The sequence below is a fragment of the Zea mays genome, chromosome 2, assembly GCF_902167145.1.
Source record: "Zea mays cultivar B73 chromosome 2, Zm-B73-REFERENCE-NAM-5.0, whole genome shotgun sequence".
NCBI lineage: Eukaryota > Viridiplantae > Streptophyta > Magnoliopsida > Poales > Poaceae > Zea > Zea mays.
This window is the reverse complement of record NC_050097.1, coordinates 234,947,278-234,954,475: the sequence shown is the minus strand read 5'-3', so window position 1 is coordinate 234,954,475 and position 7,198 is coordinate 234,947,278.

Sequence of the window (7,198 nt, the reverse complement as noted above, 5' to 3'; positions counted from 1 at the left end):
CACATATTGTCTGCCAAGGGGATTGCGGTTGATCCCAGCAAGGTCAAGGATATTTTAGAGTGGAAACCACAAACCACTGTACATCAAGTTCGAAGTTTCCTTGGACTGGCTGGTTATTACTGTCGATTTATCCTGGATTTTTCCAAGCTTGTGAAGCCAATCACAAGTTTATTGAAGAACGGTACAAAATTTAACTGGTCCTCAAGATGCATTGAATCCTTCGAGCAGCTGAAGATGTTATTGACCACTGCTCCAGTATTAGCTCAACCGGACATTGAAAAGCCTTTTGATGTGTATTGTGATGTATCAGGCAATGGTCTAGGCCTGTGTCTTGATGCAAGAGGGCCGAGTTATAGCGTATGCCTCAAGGCAGTTGCGTCGGCATGAGGAACATTATCCAACTCATGATTCAGAATTAGCTGATGTGGTTCATGACCTAAAAATATGGCGTCATTATCTGCTAGGGAATATCTGTCATATATATACGGATCATAAAAGTTTGAAGTACATTTTTACCCAGTCAGAACTAAATATGAGGCAGAGGATATGGCTTGAGCTGATTAAGGACTATGAATTGGAAATTCACTATCACCCAGGCAAGGCCAATGTGGTGGCAGATGCACTAAGTCGCAAGGCTTCCTGTCGTTGTCTTACAATGAAGACTTCTGACATCACATTATGCCAAGAAATGGAGAAGTTAAAACTGGGAATGATTCAACAAGGAACATTGAATCAATTGAAGCTTGAGTCGATCCTTCTGCAAAGGATAATTGATGCACAAAGAAGTAATGAGGGTATGAAACACATTCATGAGAAAATAAAGGCCGGTAAAGCAAACTGTTTCAGAAAAGATGATCAAGGCGTTGTATGGTTTAACAACCGCATAGTTGTGCCCAAGAATGATGAAGTCCACCAGCAAATTTTAGATGAAGCACATCTTAGTCACTATTCTATTCACCTCGGAAGCACTAAGATATATCATGATCTAAAGCAACATTATTGGTGGACCAAAATGAAGATCGAAATTGCACGCTATGTGGCGGGATGCGACACCTGTAGACGTGTCAAAGCCATACATATGCCATGTGTTTGGTTGCCTTCCCTATGGATGCAACTGTATCTGCATATACAAAATTTAGTGTTTGTTTGGTTCCCTGTATTGCGAGAGACATGATAGCACGAAACTTAAAGCGCCGCGAGCCAGGCCCAGCGGGAACGCCCGGCGCGGTCGCACGCGCGCGGCCAGGCTGGGATGAGCCGGCTATTTCCTCAGGCACGCAAATCGAGATATTGATTTTGTTGTTTTTTTGTTATATCTGGTAATTAAAAGATTTAATTACCGAACCGATTTCATATCTGTGTTTCTGATATTTTTACGAACGAAACTAGACTACACATGCTATGTATATTTTAAATAAAAAAATTTACGTGATTAAGATTAGTATATAATTAGCGTTTATTAACATATAGTTAGCGTCTATTAAATAATTTTAACATATAATTATTGTCTACTAATACAATTTTCATTTATTTAATAACATTTTTAACTCATACAACAAATATTCATACCGGCAACCAAACAACATCTCTCATAAACCAGACTGATCGCATGCATACAACCAAACACAAGAAGTTGCATGTGTCTAGATAGACCAGTCAGAGCCAGGCTCACTAGATACGAGACAGGCTCAGCCATACAGGCAACCAAACAGGCCTATGAAGACTGCTGGTCCATTGCAATCTTTACCTATCCCAACTTGGAAATGGGAAGACATAATGCATGGACTTCATTGTGGGGTTACCTAGGACAGCAAAAGAATATGATTCTATTTGGATTATAGTTGATCGACTTACCAAGATAGCCCATTTTCTGCCCGTCAAGACAGATCATCCAGTTGCTGTCTATGCGCAGTTATATATTGCTTGTATTCTTAGTCTGCATGGAGTTCCAAAAACCATAGTGTCGGATCGTAGGCCGAAATTTGTAGCCATGTTTTGGGAAGCACTGCATAAGTCCCTGGGTACCAAATTGCTTCACAGTTCGGCCTATCATCCGCAAACCAGTGGGCAGACTGAGAGAGTAAACCAAATACTTGAAGACATGTTACGAGCATGTGTTCTGGAATTCCCACAGAAATGGGATGATTTTTTACCATTGGCGGAGTTTTCATACAACAACAGCTATCAAGAGAGCATCAAGATGGCATGACCTTTTGAAGCTTTGTATGGACGACGGTCTCGTACTCCGTTAAACTGGTGTGAACCAGGAGAACGATGGCTTTTCAGGCCTGATATGGTGAAAGAAATGGAAGAGAAGGTTCAACGAATTATACATAATTTGAAAGAAGCACAAGCTCGACAAAAGAGTTATGCACACAATCGACGCAAACCCTTGTACTTTCAAGTCGGAGATCATGTGTATATAAAAGTATCACCAATGAAGGGTGTATCTCGTTTCGGGGTAAAAGGGAAACTTGCACCTCGATACATCGGTCCATTCCTCATTCTTGAACAATGTGGACCAGTGGTATACCGACTCCAACTACACGAAACATTGTCTGTTGTGCACAATGTGTCCCATGTGTCCCAATTGAAGAAGTGTCTTTGGGCGGTTCCAGATCGAACCGTTGCAGTGACGGATGTTGCCTTAGAACTAGACTTGACATATTCAGAACATCCTATTCGAGTCCTGGATCAAAAGGACAGGATTACCCGAAGGAGAACTCTCAAGTTTTATAAGATACAATGGAACCAAAACACGTAAGATGAAGCTACTTGGGAAACCCAAGACTTTTTAGAAAAGAATTTCCTAGGCTTTTTAGCTTCATGTAAATTGTGAGATATGTACAATTGTTGTATTAGAGGAGTAGATCCCATACCACCCCCTGCCTTGTACAAGAATTAAAGAAATAAAAATATGACGCGTTTCCTTTTCCACTACTTGCCCTAGGACTTTTAATCTCGGGACGAGATTCTTTTATGGGGGGAAGGATGTAACACCCCTGGTGTTACTATCACTAAAACTTGAGCATAACATCATGAGGGCATTAGCATATCATGTGTTGTTACACTTAGAATGCATTCACTAGGCAAAAATTTCAAACAAGTTGTATTGATGTAACTGGTCATGGGTGAAACCCTAGGGTAGGGTACTTAACCCTAAACTAGGCCTAGGAGTGTCAATAAAGCCTAAATGAGATAAAACTTCAAAACTCATGAGAAATAATCATAAGATATCGCATTTAATGGACTTAAGTGACACTCAAATCCTAGAAGTGCCAAAAACCCTAAAAGACCCCTGGAAAACCCTGAGTTGAAACCCTAGGGGGTTATATGTAAATTTTTCACACTTTTGGATCTAAGTGCAAAAATCAAGGTGTTAGGGTACCTCAAATCATATGGTTCACATATTTGAAGGTTTGCAAATCAAACCATGAGATTTGGGCTTATTTTCAAAAAGCCACTCTACACCTCTCATGTGACTAAGTCTGAAAATCAGTGAATATGACTGACTTTGGAGCTCTGTAGTTCTAAAAATACAAAGAATTCGCCTAGGGTCAACACATCAAAAGTCTAGAGCTATTATAAAAGAACAACTTTGCTTAAGTAACTAAGCTCTGATCGCATACAAAGTTTGGAGAAAAATAAGCTCAAAGTGGTGCTTGTCAGTCACTCTAATGACTGAATTTAGGTCACCAGTGACATTGGCCAAACTTTTGGGTCAAATTAGAGTAAGATCTATTGCTCGATTGAGGGTAGTCGCTATAGCATAATTGTAGCTGGTATGAAGGGCTACAAGTTTGCTACAGATGTAATGGCAAGTTCTTGCACAAAAATTTCAAATCTAGGCATTGCAATTCGGCCTGTCAGGCACTCTGAATCAGGGTTTCGATGGTACAGTGTAAAGATCAGATCGCCAGTTCAGATAACTCACCGCCGGCGACCGTTCGCCCGGATTCGCGCCCGCCACGGTGATTCGTGCTCGGCGCAGTTGGATAACGCAGAAGGGTAAGAAATATCACACCATGGGTGAACTCCGGACACTATTCTAGTCCGGCTGCCGTACCCGCCTGAGTCACGGCCGCTTCGGATAGGTTCACCGAAGTTAGCCACCTCGCGACCTTGCACCACGTGCCCTGGCGTCTTACCACGTCGCAGTAGCTCACATTATGCATATCCGGTGATCGCCGGTGAGCTCGCCACGGTGAAAGCCACCAATCGCTTGCGCTAGTGCACCCCCTTCTCTCCGACCGCCACCACGACATCTCTAATTCACGGGCCATCGATCGGGGGGCCTATAAATTGAGCATGTCGTCGGTTCCGCAAGGTAGTCCAGCATCCAATCCACCCGCTCGTGCCTCCAATTGCTCACCAGAGAGCCCCAATTTGGGATTTCCCCCAAATCGGTCCAAAACACCGCGCAAGGTAACCTCGCCATGGCCAGCGTGCTACAGGTCCGTTCATGCTCTCTGCTCTCCCATTTCAGCGTCCTTAGATTCTCTTGATGCTCCTCGACCCATTCAATTAAGCTAAACTGCGCTAGATCGTCAGGAACACCCGTGTTCATCCTTAGTTCGCACTGTCTCCGTGGACAGGGTGATTTAGAGCTCAGATCGTGCAATTGATCGAGGGGAAATGGTTATTAAGGGCTAAATTTGGTGTCAACCGCACGGGAGCACTGGTAGTTGAGTTGTCCGGCCGATATAGGCTCACCGGATCTCGGTCTACCGCCGTACGACGTCGTGGACCTGACGTTGTGAAGAAATAGAAGTCCAGGGGGGGTTTGTAGCTATCAGTGAAACGCAGGAATAGTGTCGCGGTCCCTTTTCAAGTTATTCAAATCACCAGGGTCTTCGGCGCAAAGTTGACAACACGGGTGTGGCGCGCGTGTTTTCGCCTGGGCATGGGCTGACTTGGGCCAGTTTCAGCCCAGTACTATTCATACTTTTCCATTTTCTTTTTCTGCCAGGATTAGAGAATTTCTAGAAATTTGTAGAAAAATGCTAAAAATACAAGACCAATTTTGCTAGGTTCCTAATTTTCTATAGTATTTAATAAAAATAGTATTATGATTTTTAGTCCAAATAGGGAATTATGGAGTATTTAAAATATCCAAAACCTATACTCCTGGAATTTTAGAAATTGATTAATAACTCCAAAAAATCACTAAACTTTTTGGATAAGCTTAAAATGATATTTAGACGCCTCCCAGATTCGCTGCCGTGTGCGCACCTCCTAGATCCTTGATCCTGGGGGAGCGCCGTCGTCACTCGATCCTGGGGGAGCGCCGCCGTCGCTCGATCCTGGGGGAGCATCGCTGTTGCTCGGTCCTAGGGGAGTTCGCCGTCGCTCGATCCTTCGGGAGCGTCGTCGTAGCTCTATCCTGGGGGAGTGCCACCGTCGATCGCCCTCCTCAGGGCACCACCGCCTCTGGCCCTCCGTATCGTCACCGCTCGCACGCCCGAGGAAACCGTCGTTGTCACTCGCTCGCCAGAGGGAACCACCGCCCCCACTAAAACCTAATCCCTAGCGGCCTGAGGGTGTTTTTATAGCCGCCCGAACCAGATGCAACTGAACCGGATGGCACCGTTGAGTCAGAGCTTCCTCTAATTATTGGAAGCTCAGGGCTCCAAATATACAAACTATATACACACACACACACACTACATTGAGCAAAGAGTTTGCACATATCTGTATTTTATTTGTTAGACACGCACGAACATCTAAAATTGTCTGATGTGGCCATGCATTTGATGCACTCACCTAGCTAAGAGATATGCATGATGAGGTTCCTTCGCACTAACATAAAGTGCATGCTCTGGTCAAACCTAGGTACTATTCACTAACGGAATCCGACTCTTTGCCGAGTGCTCAACACTTTGCCGAGAGCTTTCTGTCGGGCAATTGGCAAAGAAGTCTTTGCTGAGTGCCGCACTCGGCAAAGTCCTGGTCTTAGTAATGACCATGTTTACCAAGAGCAGGACTCTCAGCACAGAAAGACACTCGGCAAAGAAAACTTTGCCGAGTGTCAAACACTCGATGAACGGTGGCGCTCGTCAAAGGGACGTCAGCAGCTGTCTATACCTGACGGCCGTTATATTTGCCGAGTGTCAGGACCATAGCACTCGGCAAAGAAGGAACACCTGGGCACCGGTAAAGCTTCTTTGCCAATTGTTGTGGCCCTGACACTCGGCAAAGAAACTGATAAAAGGGCCCCCGGTGGGCTCGTTGCCGAGTGCTGGGCTAGCAGACACTCGACAAAGAGGAAAACTCTTTGCCAAGTGCCACCTAATACACTCGGCAAAGGTAATCTCTTTCCTGAGTGTCACCTAGAACACTCGGCAAATGTGTCGTCTACGTTACCAGTCGCCGTGACGGCGGCTTTTCTTTGTCGAGTACCGAGTGACACTCGGTTAAGTCTTTGCTGATGTACAGTTCGCCGAGCTCTCTTTGTCGAGTGCTACACTCGACAAAGCCTTCGCCATGTGTTTTCCAGGCTTTGCCGAGTGCTTCAGGCACTCGGCAAAGAGCCCGATTTCGGTAGTGATTATTGGTTAGTGGACAATATAACTTGACGTGGAACTAAAAGCCACAGTCACAATCTGCGTGAGATCAACCAGCATGTGCATTAAATATCTAGAATCATCTGTCGCGTGATTGGTTGCTCAGACTACTGCACCCAGATCACCCTCATCCCGTTTACCATGCTTTGGCATATGTTTGGTTAGTTGCAGAGCAGTATGATAGCATGTACCCACTCATGTAGTGTAGCCATTTTGTGCTCACTTGCATGCATGTGTGGAAACGCGGTTCGAGCGGGCCAGGTCGGTAACCAATCACGTGGAATGCAATTAACCCATGCAACTCAGCAAACAAACCAGCTAATTCAACAATCGGCATCAGCTGATGCCGTCGTCCAAAGTCCAAGTGAAAGCTAGGTCCACCAATTTGGTTTATATATGTAGCTATCAATTTCAAGGTTCACAAAATGAGGTTCTTCTACTGATCAGATGCATATACAGTGTTGCATCATTTTTCTTCCATGCAAATTTTACATGTGGAATAATAATTTCAACAGCTTGTTCATCAAATACATGATTTTTCTTCATCTAGCATTTGTTGAACACATTTATGAAGCAACTGAGATATGTTTTTAGGTATAGCACATCCTTTTAGGATGGAGTGTAACATAATCTCA